This window comes from Uranotaenia lowii, chromosome 3, assembly GCF_029784155.1.
Source record: "Uranotaenia lowii strain MFRU-FL chromosome 3, ASM2978415v1, whole genome shotgun sequence".
Lineage (NCBI taxonomy): Eukaryota > Metazoa > Arthropoda > Insecta > Diptera > Culicidae > Uranotaenia > Uranotaenia lowii.
Window position 1 is genome coordinate 19992350 of NC_073693.1, and position 13688 is coordinate 20006037.

Below are 13688 nucleotides of genomic sequence, written 5' to 3' on the forward strand. Positions count from 1 at the left end.
GAGTACGGGGTGAATGGCCTGGTTCAAGAAACAGGCTCACTTTGGCCTACATGTTCGAGACGTCGACATCATTCGAGTTGTCTAGGAGAGACCACAATCCAGGTAACCGCCAATTTAAAACCTGTAGCAGACAACCTACTGAACTACTTCCGTATATACCATCATGTTCCGGACCCCGAAATTCTACGCTGAAGATTCAGCCGGCCTACCCGCTAAATTTTCGAAGGTGGTCCGTGAAATATGGAGCCGCCATCTTTCGACACTCCCGTCACGGCAATCACATCATGCTGTAACACAAGGTAGGACCCTATCGACTTTGTCAGGGGAATTAGTATTAGGACATTCTACATCAATCCCACCGAACGTCTAGTATTCGGGAAAATAAAGTGGGATTCTTTCTGATCAACTCAAAATGTTTCCTTCTACGAGTGCTTACCCTGAAACTTGAGAGGTGGTTCTTGCTCCTCTGAGCAGTATTTCAGCCCGTTGGTTACAAATTTCCCGAAAAATACAAACGATAATTCTAAATACACTATTAAAAAACCGTCATTTAAAAAATCGAGTAGTGTTCAACCCTTGGCTGCGTACTGTTGTTTACATCCATGTTAGGTAAGCTTTTTTATTTTTTGTTCGAAGAGACCAAGGTCAAAGGAACCTCAAAATACGTGGCCTTACACGCGAGCAAAGAAAAAGGGGGACTGTGAGAGGTCTTTCAATCGGAAAACTAGCTAAGCAAGAAGGTGGGAGAGTCGTAAAAGTTAAACCCGCGTTGAAAAAGTAAGGAGAACAGTGTACTTTAGCTGATTCCCCGAAACGCCCCCGAAACCTGGCCCTGCTGACCTTTCAATGGAGAAGAAAATCAAAGATTACTACTAACGGCATATTTCGGTATCAATACGGGATGTGGCTAAGGAACTAGGTACCTCATCGACTAACGTTATGCGTGCCAAAGAGTGAATTGGACTTCAGACCCATCGGAAGCAGAAGCAGCAAAAAAAAGTACCAAACAGGCTGAGTCCTTCAAACCGGGAGCTTGGAAACTCTTCGACAAACTTCTGACCAAGAAATTGGGTTGTGTTATCATGAATGATACCTACATTAAACTTGGCTATCAAACTCTGCCGGGACCACAATTTTATACGTCATCGAAGCGAAAAAATGTTGTTACGTTTTTAAGCAAAATTGAGTATAGAGCAATAAAAAATCGCATTAAAGCACCCAAAACATAGTTATTCTCCCACTGCGTGAAGAAACTTGCGCTGAAGGCGAACGAGCGTGTATCGAAGGCAAGAAAAATTTATGACGCCCGAACAACTTCAAGGGCTGGTAAATGGTGGATAATGTGCAACACGAGACCCCATAGTGGTCATATCACATCTTATTCACAACTCCTATCTCTATCGGGTACCCTAACTCGGTGGATGCTTTGGTCGCATGCAGACTGAGAAAGTGGCCGCACGCGTCTTTTCCCCAGGTCAGGGGAGGCGTGCAACCACAACCGAGCGTCTGTTCTCCAGGTCAGGGGCGAATCTAACAGCGTCTGTCTCGCAGCGAGCGGCTGAATTTATGAAATGCGGCTCCCGCCAGCTAAGTCCAAGATGGCAGCCCCATCGCGGGATAGGGACTTTAGGCTAACAACCTACTGTTCCTGACTTGAAATTGTTACGGAATCCGAAAGAAATGGCCGACCTGGAACTTTGGCGACAACTTTTAACATGAAAACAAGGACACGAATTGGAACTTGGAACGTTTTAACCCTTGCCCAACAAGGCAAACTGGCACAACTTGCTAGAGAGGCTAGCCGCCTCAAGCTTGAAATTCTAGGACTGAGCGAAGTCCGTTGGCCTAACACTGGAGAACACAAGACACAGTCCGGGCAAGTACTGATTTACTCTGGCATACGAGGAGAACATGCTACTCGGGAACGAGGAGTTGGTTCCCTGTTAAGCCCGCAGGCCTACGCGGCCCTCATCAGATGGAAACCGATAAACGAAAGAATAATCGTAGCCAGGTTTAGAAACCTTACAATGGTCCAGTGTTATGCGCCAACTGACGTTGCCGACTTGCAGGAGAAAGAGCAGTTTTACAGTCAACTGAACAGCGTGGTAGAAAAAATTCCGAAGGGCGACATTCAAATCCATTTGGGCAAAGAATGGCTCCGACAATCAGGACCTTGAACGCATCATCTGGCGCCATGGTCTGGGACAGAAGAGCGAAAACGGAGAGCTGTTTGTAGAATTTTGTGGCAACAACAACATGGTGATCGGTGGATCGCTCTTCTCCCTTCGACCAGCACATAAGGTCACTTGGGTATCCCGAGACGGCCGAACAGAAAATCAAATTGACCACATCTGCATCAGCCGAAAATGGTGAAGGAGTCTTCTTGATGTCCGCAACAAACGAAGCGCAGACATTGCATCTGACCATCACCTCGTCCTTGGCGAAATACGACTGAGAGTTGCGCGTGTCGAACGGCGCGAGGAGAAAGTCGGGTGTCGATACGACGTCCGCCGGTTGGAGAATCCAGAGGTGAAAAGGGCATACGTTGAACAGCTAGAATCCCGAGCCTCGGTATTGCCGACAGACGGAACAGTCGAAGAACAGTGGTGTGGAATCAAGCATGCCTTTATCACGACGAGCCGTGGTACTCTCGGTAAAGTTTGTGGAAGAAGAAGTAAATTGATTCATTTTTTATATGATTTGTGCTTACGTAAGAACTTTAACTATACACATAACACACGACGTATTACAGGACACGACACATAACGTTCTTACTTAACGGAAAAAGAACCTTTTTGTCGACCGGTTCCCGGCTCGATGTTGCCCATCTGAAGGACGATGTCCTACTCCTGAGTAGTCATATCCATAACTCTTGTCACGAAGATACAAAAGCGTCCACCCGGTGCTTCATGCAGCACCTTGGTGCCAATATCACCGCGCTGCGAATTCAAAATGTAAGTGATATTCACATTTATTACACTCTAGGGACCATGGCAAAATGCCTAATTGAAAAGCCGTAATGCTCAAGAAATGTTGATTTGTTTACACATTCGGGCCTCTTGGAGCGGCACTTCTTTTGAGGAGTCTCATGTACTCGTAACATTGGCGCCCAACGTGGGGCCCGAACCCACTACCCAGAGATTAAGAGTCTCATACTTTACCGACTAAGATAGCCGGGCAACTTGAAGTTGTTCGGGCGTCGAGAAATTTTCTTGCCATCGATACATGCTTGTTTGCCTTCAGCGCAAGTTCCTTCACGCAGTGGGTGAATAGCTACGTTTTGGGTGCTTATTGCTCTATGCTCAATTTAGCTCAAAAACGTTACAATAGGATATGGTGTGGCAAGCCATATGCAGATGCAGTAAAATGTCTCGTCCATTCATAACCGCAGATACTAGGAATGGAAAAATAATATCTGCAAGAATGTTTACAAAAAAGTTTGCTTCCCCTAATCAAACAGCATACCAATCCTACAATTTTTTGGCCTGATCCCACTTCTTGCCTCTACTCTAAGGGTGCATTGAAGTGATATGAAGTCAACAAGGTCACATTATTTATTATTTACAAAGTATTCCGTCTCACGACATAACTTGACGAACATAATTCCTAAAATTCACTCGGTCCATGGCAACCGTTCTCCAATTCCTTGGAGACCCCCAGATCACGCTCCACTTGGTCTAACCACCTCGATCGTTGCGCCCCCGCTCGTCTTGTTCCTACCGGATTCGTAGCGAACACCTGTTTTGCAGGACAGTCGTCCGGCATTCTCGCAACATGTCCCGCTCAGCGTATCCATTGCATTTCACCACCTTCTGGGTACTGGGTTCACCGTAGAGTCGCGCGAGCTCGTGTTCATCCTTCGCCTCCACACTCCGTTCTCCTGTAGGCCGCCAAAGATGGTTCTAAACACTCGTCGCTCGAATACTCCGAGTGTACGCAGGTCCTCCTCGAGCAATATCCATGTCTCGTGCCCAAGGTCAAGGTCACATGTTTACCCAAATACATGAACCCATCAAACTGTCCAGAGGTTCGTCCAATCGAAACTTTTTGGGAAAAGATAAAAAAAAGAGGTCGTCCAAATAAATTGTTCTAAGTTTTTGGGATATTTACGCTAATAAACAATGGATTGAAATAAAAATTTGCACACGAGAGTTTTAAGAAACGGGTAATTGATTTGAGGAGATAAATTTTGGGTCAGTGGTCGGCAAAAAGGGTCGGTAAAAAGGGTCGGCAAAAAGGGTCGGCAAAAAAGGTCGTCCATGTGGAGAATATAGGAGTACATAGGAAAATATCATCGGAAAGGAATAAAAATAACTTTGTATAAGCACCATTTTAGTCAACGTTGTCTGTGTATTTTATAACATAGAACCAGTGATTTATCCACTACCAACTTGAACAAATAAATAAGTACGATGCGAGAGAGATAACACTCATCAGAATCAGAGAGGAGAATATATTTTGGACGATTGTGTGTGTCATGTTGGAATCGCAAAATACTCTCTCATTTCTTCGAGAAAAAGATTGCCAAAGGATTGCAGTTGATAAAGAATAGTTATGACGGACGGTCGATCATTTTAAACGACTGTTTTTGAAGAAAAAAAAACGAATCCGGTAAAAAAGTGTCTTGCGATCCACCGGACTCGACATTGGTACAGTTAACGCTCCCTGGTAAATCAAACATAAGTGATTGCGTGAAGCAAATTGAGAATTAGCTAGTGCAATGATAGGCTGAAAACGTTGAAAGTGAAGCCAGGTGGCCAAATTGAACCGCCTTTAGTAATTTTCGGTGTGTTGATGAAATCCTTTCCAAGGTTTTAAAAAATGAAATTGGAAATTTTGCTCCGAGATGCAAAATAGATAAGAATCTCGACCGATTCATGTTGACCTCGAGTGGTCAATTGTTGGCTTTGACTGGCCTCATACTTGCTCCGAGTGGCAAGTACCAAAAATCTATTCGAATCGAGTGGCGAAGAGTCAGAATCTTGAGCGATTTTGTAAAATTTTAGAAAGAATCTCCAGCGATTCTTGGTGATCTCGAGGTGTCTATCAGGCTTTGAACGGTCACAATCTTACTCTGAGTGGCAAGTACCGAAAATCTTGAGTGATACTTGAAGTAATTAGAACTTCGAACGACTCTATAAACTGTTGAGTTAAAAAAAACATTCGAGGGATACAAAGAGGTTTCGAGTGGCCAATCGTCTAAATGTTTGAATGTGAAGCTAATGTTTAATTCTGATGTCCGAATATCACATTTGAAAATGAAAAGTTAATCTTCGAAATTTTGAAGCCTGAATTATGATATGATGAGAAATCGAAAAGATTATAAGTGGCAAACATGAAAACTGGAATTATAATTAGAGAAAAATAAAGGTTACTAGAAAATGAGCAGCTTGAGATAAAAATTGAGGCGAACATGAGAAGATTATATATGATGAATGAGATGGGAAACATAAAACGCTGAAAAAAATGAAATAACCGAAAAAAACTAAAAAAAAGAGGCTGAAACAGAGAAGAAGAAAATAAAATGATTATTAAAAATTATGACTATCAGATCAAAAGAAAAAAAATAATACAAAAAATAAATGAAAGACGATATCCTGAATCTTCACAAGTTTAAAGTTGGAAGCTGCGGAGATAAGACAAAGAGAAGATAATAATATGAGACACTAAGATGTCATAAACGGTTAATAAATAGACTTAGATGATCATGAAAAAAGTGAAATGGTAAACAAAAAAAAAAAAGAATTAGCTTAATAAACATTCTTTTTTTCGATATTGTTGTGATTATGCATCAAATTGAGGTGGAATTTTGTTCACGGCGTTTTTTTGAGGGACAGACAATCGATTCAAGTTGTCATATTGTGGATCGGAGGTAGGAAAAAGGGGGTTTCTATTCTAATTGTTCACTGTTTTCGCTATATTGTCGTGATTGTGCATAGCATTTTAATGAAGTTTTACAGCACTAGCAATAGACTTCCGTTGTTAAAATGTTGGACAAAGGGTTGTCAAAATTTATTTATTTATTTATTTCGTCAAACTTCATAGACTACAATACATAAAACTAGTTAGAACTAATGTTATCTATTATTTTGTAGTTGTATGTTTTTAAATGCAATTTTTAATTGTGTTTTATTCATTTTACGTCATTAATTTTACTTTCTGCATTGTATTTGTACATCATTTGATTAATGGGTTGATATTTTGCATAGTCCATGTCATAAAATTTAATGTAAAGTAATTGTTTGTTTCTTAATGGACGGAGGGGGGCATAAAAATGGAGTTTTGAAAGTAATTCAGGACTGTTTATTCTTTGTGTAACAATATCATTTGAAAACGAAATTTGAGAAAATTTCCTATGTTTACTGAGAGGTTCTATGTCAATTAGCTTACAACGTGATTTGTATGATGGAAGAGGAAATGTGATCCAGTTTATTTTACGGAGTGCATACAATAAAAACTGTTTTTGAACAGAATCAAGACGTTGCTCGTGATTATTTGAATAAGGATTTCATATGACACTACAATACTCTAATATCGATCGTACATAAGATATATAAAGTGACTTTATGTGTATGGTTCTTGAAAGTAATGACTGAAACGCTTAACAAATCCTAACATGCAATTAGCTTTATTAATAATAGTGTTTTGATGTTCTAAAAACGTAAGTTTCGAATCCAAGATGACACCAAGATCTCTTACAATTTGGCATTTTTGTACCGGTTCACTGCCTAATTTAGTTTCAATGAGTGGGTAAATTTGTTTTCTACTAAACGATATGGAGTTGCATTCTTTAACGTTCAATTGAAGTAGACTTTTGTTGCACCATTCATAGAACACATTGATTTCGTTTTGAAACGCTTCAACATCCTCGGTTGTTTTGATTTTCAGAAAAAGTTTCATATCGTCAGTATATATACGGAATTCAATCCGCTTTGGAATGAAGGAAATGTCATTTACGAACAGTATGAAAAGAAGAGGTCCTAGATGAGACCCCTGAGGCACACCGGAGGTCACAGCTACGGGTTTGGATAATTCGTTTTTGAAGCTTGAATTTGTGTTCGATCGGTTAAGTATGATTGAAGCCAAGTAAGAATATTTGGATGAAAGCTAATTTTATTTAGAATCAAAAGGGGTATACATATCGATGCGGTCAAAAGCTTTGCTGAAATCAGTATAAAGAGCCTCAATCTGAAAGCCTTGGCACATGGAACTGTAACGAATTCGAGAAGATTTGATGCAGTAGAGCGCCCTTTGAAGAATTCATGTTGTTTGCTGGTTACAATATTGTTTACTTGTTGATAGATTTTGTCATTTATGATTGATTCAAAGAGTTTAGGAATGCAAGATAGAATGGCTATTCCTCGGTAATTTCGTACATCTGATTTTTTTCCGGACTTGAAAATTGGGATCAAAAATAATTTTTTCAAAAATTTGGGCACTTTTTTATTACTTTTAAGGGGGGAGTAGGGTATAACACTTCCAAAAATTCGATTTTATATTTTTTTATTTTCTTATTGTAAAACATTTCAAGAATGTTGTGTTAAATTTTCAAGACAATCGAAGCAAAACTGTATAAATTATAGGCCTTTATCTCCTCTTATCTAATACTGCAAGAATACTGCAAGCAGAAACTTCAAACGCGTTTTTCTCGAAAGCACATTTTTAAAATCAGTGGGCATCGTCATTTGAAAACTACTTCACCGATTCTTTTCAAATTTGGAATATATTTTCCACATATAAAATACCAAACCCCAACGATTTTCTTTTTTTTTTACTTCGGGGAGATTTGACAGATAAAAAATTGTGGATTGTTTCGTGAAAAATCGTAGTTTTTACTTCAAACAGCCACAAAAATTTCATAAATTTTTTTTTAAGTTAAATAAAATCGTTGGGGTCCAGAAAACATCTATTAAAAATATTTTGCTAAAATTTTTTGACTTCAGATGATTCTGTGCTGAGATAAAGTGTCCACCGCAAATCCTGTTTTCTAAAAAGCATCCTCGAAAGTGCTCCGTCACCGGCTCATTTTTCAATATTTTTCTACGAAAAAAATACTAAATGTTCTTAAAACAATGCTTTGTATAATGCAAAAAATTTGAATACATTTGTTTGAACGATAGCTCTAAAAAACATCGTGTGTTGCGTGTGGACTGTATGCTCGGATGCTTGGGAACTACCACTGATTGGGAAAAATGCCCGCTCCCCTCGTGGGATTGGGCCTCAAGAGACAACCACGCATGGTTGTCTCATCAGTGGAGGCAGATCATTCCGATGCTGCCTGGCGGCCAAGACTTCTCGATGATCTCGTCCCTACGAGATCGTACTCTTTCGAATATGGCTCTGAAAAGAGCCGATTAATTCCAGCGGCTGGATTCGGGACGAGCAGATGCCGGAGCGAGCACAGAAAACACACTACTTTAGCACTTCATAATTTCTCTTTATTTTTCTCTTAATCACTTTCACTTTTCTCTGAGATGTTACTAGTTTGGTGGTTGAATGCGAACTGACTTCAGGCGCATCGAAGAAAGCGCCCTTAAATAGGCTAGCGGGAAGCACACAATCACGTGCTTGCGCCAGATAGAACCTCCTAGAAATTTCTAGCGAGAGCAGCCGTGTTGCTCATTTCGTTCGGTTCTCTCGCGGTCATTCATCGTCGCTCTCGCGTTCTTCAGTCGACTCGTCGGACTGAACATCGTGAAAATGGTGTTTTTTTTACCAGTTAGACCCTACCTCTCTCTTAAGGAAACATAGGGGGAGTCCATCCGGCCCGGCTCCTTTAGAAGTATCAAGTTTTTTAAGTCCTTCGTAAACATTATTGTAATTGACTTGAATATCACACACTAACTCTGGAATGTATGAAAAGTATTCTCTATCACGGTCATCCATACTAATTATTCAATGTTTAAGCAATAATAACAGTAACTTACAGCGGATTGAGACGAAAAATCATATACAAGAGTTTTGCAGTAAGAGAAAGTGATTCCTTATTTAAAAGGGGTCGTTCATATAAACTGTGTAATGTTTTAGAAATAATTGCTGCTCAGGAAAAGGGTCGTCTGATTAATGTTTTTACAACAATTGTCTTACTTTGCATTGGATCGAGACGAGAATTCGACGATAGAAAAAGAGGTCGTTGATATGAACTGTTGATTATTTTGCAATATTTTCGTTATTATGCATCCGAACAAGACGAAAATTCGTACATGGGTGTTCTTTATGATAACTATTTATTTGAAACGGTTCATACCTTCAAGCTTTAAAGAGCAACACTACGGGTGTTCTGTTAGACGATCAATCATTTTCTTATTTTGAATTTCAGTTTGATAGACAAGCAAAAGGATCGTTCATAAATACTCTTTAATATTTTATGCAATATCGTCGTGAAAAAACATCTCAACAAACATTCAAACACAATCTCCTCATAACATATTAAAAGTTAATGCGAAACGGAGTTCGTATGAGATCAGCTAGTGAATTATAACTTGAAAGAAGACACAATGTTGCAGTATGTTTGACAGTACAACGTTTTAAAAAAAATCATTTCCTCTGTTATATTTCCATAAATCTTACTGTTCAAAGCAAGAGTGGCTCTCTTGGCACAAAACAGACAACCTCCCTACGACTCCACCCTTGATTCTTAGCAGCTGATCTAGAATAGCTAATCGGAAAGTGCTAATTAGATGCTCGCACTTTGAGCACACCAAGTTGATCGATAAAATCGAAGGCAGTCAATCTACCGAAGAACAACCGAGGATCAACAACCGAATCCACCTTCCTAAAACCGATCAGGAAAACAAACGGTTGCCGGGCCGAACGATACGCGCGCGCCTCGTATCGTACGCCTGACGCAAAACGCCCGCACTCGGCAAGCGTTTGGTTCAGTCTTTCTAGAGCCACAAGTCAGTGAGCACGTGTTTTGCGGTTTCGGTGTCGTGTCGCGGGAACGGAGTTTTGGGGCGTACGCGATCACATTCTGACGGTACGACCGATCGATCGGCTTATGAATTGTAATACGAAGCTGCTATTTACTAGCAGCAGTTTATTTCCAATTTTGAGCAGCTCATCCATATAAAGCAAAATTGCGGCGACGATATATTGGCAATAGTGTTTGACTACTGCAAAGCTCCGGCACACAGTGTTGTTTCTTTTCGTTTTCGGTTGGTCAATTCGACCATTCGGCAGTCGGTGTGTTGTGGTTGTGGCTGGTGGCTTGCGTAGGAAAAAGAAAAATGGCCACATTTTGAGACGTTGCGTTTCGTCCACTTTTGGGGCCTGCAATTGCAAACATGTTTTGTTTTGACTTTCCGATGCGTGCTTGCAACCAGAAACAAAATAAATCGGACTAGGCGGCGCGGATTTTGTCCTTCAGCGCAAATGCAAGCAAGTGTCGGGAAATGATGCTCGCCACGTTTTGTCTGTCACCACCTTCTCGGGTTCAGCTTCTTTTGGGTCGAATTGGGAAAATTCAAATGGACAGACAGTGAAACGGAAAAACAACAAATCGTTGCTGTTGAATTATTGCTGACGTTTGTTTTGTAACGCTGCTTAGAAGGTTAAAAAGTGTTTTGAAATGGAATTGTTTATGTTACAAAAATAGTGATCTTATGTTTAAAACAGTTTGTTCCTCTTTTTTTTTTACACTATCGAAGGAAGTTTATGTTGTTCAAGTAAACGAAGCTTTGATTGAGGCCCTTGGAACCGAACCACATATGGAAATCATCGATCGATTCCGCTTGGTGAATCCTGCTCCTGCTGTATGTCGATAGTTAAGTGTGTTTCGCTGGAAGCTAATTAATTCTCTTGTCATGTGGAATGGGCTTTCGATTTGTTTTTTTTTCTTTTTCGTAGCAGTTGAGTATGGTTCCGTGTGTTCTAGCGATCGATTTTTAATGACTTTTTGATCGATTTCATTTTGTGACCGGAGCCGAAGGAAGCAACTAACATAATGGTTTTAAAAGAGGTTTGAACTTCGTTTGATTTTCTCGAAAACCACATAAGCTTAAGGATAAAGCCAATTAGTTTCGTAGTTTTTGGTTGAATTAGGATGCAGGTTGATAAACTTAAACCAGGAAGGAAGATTGTTTAACATCCTTCTCTATGAATTGTTCTTGATTCTAAAGATTTGCTTAATTTTGAGCAACATTCATTTGACTGATATGCTTGGGTTCACTTCAACATGGTATAGTTCGTTAAAACATTTCATTTTAACACTAACTGTAAAGTTTTTGTGGCTGAATCTGAATCACATTTTACAATTCTCATTAATCAAATATTTTTTGATTTGCCTTCTACAATTTTGCATTTTTGATTCTCTTTTCATAAATTTAAGTTTTTTTTTTGGATAATTTTTTACTCGGCCTTCAGGTGTACATTTTTGTAAATTGTCAATATTCCAAATCTGGATTTCACAAATCTATTGAAGGGTTCCTACACTTGGAATTCAATTATCCGTGATATTCGAAACCAATCTTTTGTATTTTTTTTACATTTTCTGACTAACATTTCACATTTGAAGAAAACCGATTTTTTTTACAAACTATTGTTTGAAAATGTCTTCCCTCTATTTAAATACACAGTTTTGTGTCTTCCTTTATCCGTTGATAACAGAAAGCAACGTAATTTTTTTTTCCAAAGCTCAAAGATTGAAACAGCTGATTGTGACTGATTGGGGTTCTGGATTCCAACAGGCATTTAATTTTTGTTTTATATTATCTCTTGTCTTCTGGATAACTTGTTAGAATAGATAAAAATTCACTTAAGAAATTTTTGCACTTTTTTGGAATTCCTCAGCCATATCTCGAAACTAGAATGTCTTACATAGATCAAATGCTCTATAAAAATTTTCCGAATAGAACAAAACAACATAACTGTTTTTTCAATAAAATTTAAAAAAAAATTTTTTTGAGTTATTGCACTTTGTTTGGGAAATCTTACAAAATGTGACTTGAAGAACTTTTTTTTCACTTGAAATGTTTCCCAAACGAAAAAATTATAATAAAAATTTTTGTCCTATATGTCAATCGTTTATGTATAATATGAACTTCTTAAACCCATATTTCTAAGGCAATAGTAAACTTTCAATTTTTTCAAGAAAAAGTTTTCAAAAATGTATGTTATGAGTTCATTTGATCTCTCGAGTCTCATAAAATATATTTTTCTTCTGAATGGATGTTGATAATTGCTTAGTACCGTCAACTGGGGCAACATGCAACACTTTTCAACTTCAATGGCTTCTAAAATCTTAATGCTTACAGATAATCATACCTCTTGTACATCAAAAGTTTTAAGGTTGATGGGACACCAAACTGACGTAGTCAGAATAATTATTGGTTTTACCAGTTACTTTTAAATTTACAAAAACATGCGATTTTCACCCTTCTAAGAAAAAGGGGTAAGTTGCAACAAACTCTGTAATTAATTAAAAATCAAATTAAAAAGTTAGAAAATTTAAAGTTTTTGATACATTTGTGATGTCATAACGCATAAAGCACCAATTGTAGTAATTTTTGGTTCTGATCGAATATAAATTTTACATTTTTTCTGTCAAACATATTTTTAAGAGAAAAGTGTAAATCTGCTGCATACATTTAGGGGTAAAAAATACTACAAAATATTCTATTATCTTAAATCATGTAAAAATATCTTAGGATGGATGAAGTTTTAATGTTAACAAACGCATAATGCAAAACAATCATATCCTAGCATATGAAAACGCGATTAAGGAGTTTTAGTTCTGATTTGCATTTTGTTGCCTTTTGCCCCAGTCAGCTAACTGAATTATAAAAATATTTATTTAAGAAAATTTGGTGATTGTCCGAAAAAAATGTGTTGGTATTGGATAATGAAAGCAATATAAGTTTTGTAGATGATATCAATAAGCCAATCCGTCATACGAGGTAAAGTTTTTTACGGCATCGAAAAATGTAAAAACTTGAACATCTATTGCTCGATTTTTTAATTTTTCATGAGAATCAAAAACTTTAGAAAACTATTTCACGACGTTAAAAACTATGATGACATACAATTTGTTATCATTCAATGATAACTTTATGTATGTTGTATGTTGTATGTTGGTTATCCACCATGGGTGCACGGATTCACCGCAGTTTCTGCCAAAATATGTGCTCACATGCATTCTTTAGATTATTAACTTCGACAAATTTCCAATGCAACGTACACCATACCCGGACCCCATGGCTTCGTATGAACTGTTATGGAGTGGATGTATTTGTGTTGATGTAGGTGTATTTTGGAAGAACGATTCAATCAGGTGGGCTAGTTTACTTACAGGTATTCCGGCATCCGTGTATATACCTGGCCAGCTGGCAACTGATTGAACATTCTTATTATATAGTCAGTTATTATAGGAAACACATCTTACCTGTCAGCCACTTATGGGATTCGAACCCAAAAGTTTTCTTGCCGATACCGGGAATCGAACCCAGTACGCCTGGCATACCAAAACCAGACTCGCGCCAGCCTATCCGCTAGACCACATCGACGCTCACATTCAATGATAACTTTATTACAGTATATTGAAATAAAAATTGAATGAGTTTTGTGGTATACAAATGTTGCATCTAAACCTGCTTTTGCATGATGCCCCGTTTGACGGTACGAAATTATTAAAATTTATCCAATGACTGATATTCATCCAATAATTTCCTGATAGAGAAGACTCACATAAA

At 38.4% G+C, this 13688-nt stretch overlaps 1 protein-coding gene across 4 annotated transcripts in view; it reads left to right on the forward strand.

Moving 5' to 3' along the window:
* Positions 1-9860: 9860 nt before the first annotated feature.
* Positions 9861-13688, forward strand: part of LOC129756205 (pancreatic triacylglycerol lipase-like) — a 66793-nt gene continuing 62965 nt past the window's right edge. The window contains exon 1 of one of the 4 annotated variants that reach the window (XM_055753008.1): positions 9861-9979. The gene's annotated coding sequence lies outside the window, so the exon portion shown is untranslated. Of the gene's footprint in view, positions 10008-10133; positions 10158-10194; positions 10215-13688 lie in introns of those variants that run through there. The other 3 variants (XM_055753010.1, XM_055753012.1, XM_055753011.1) reach the window with 3 other exon arrangements.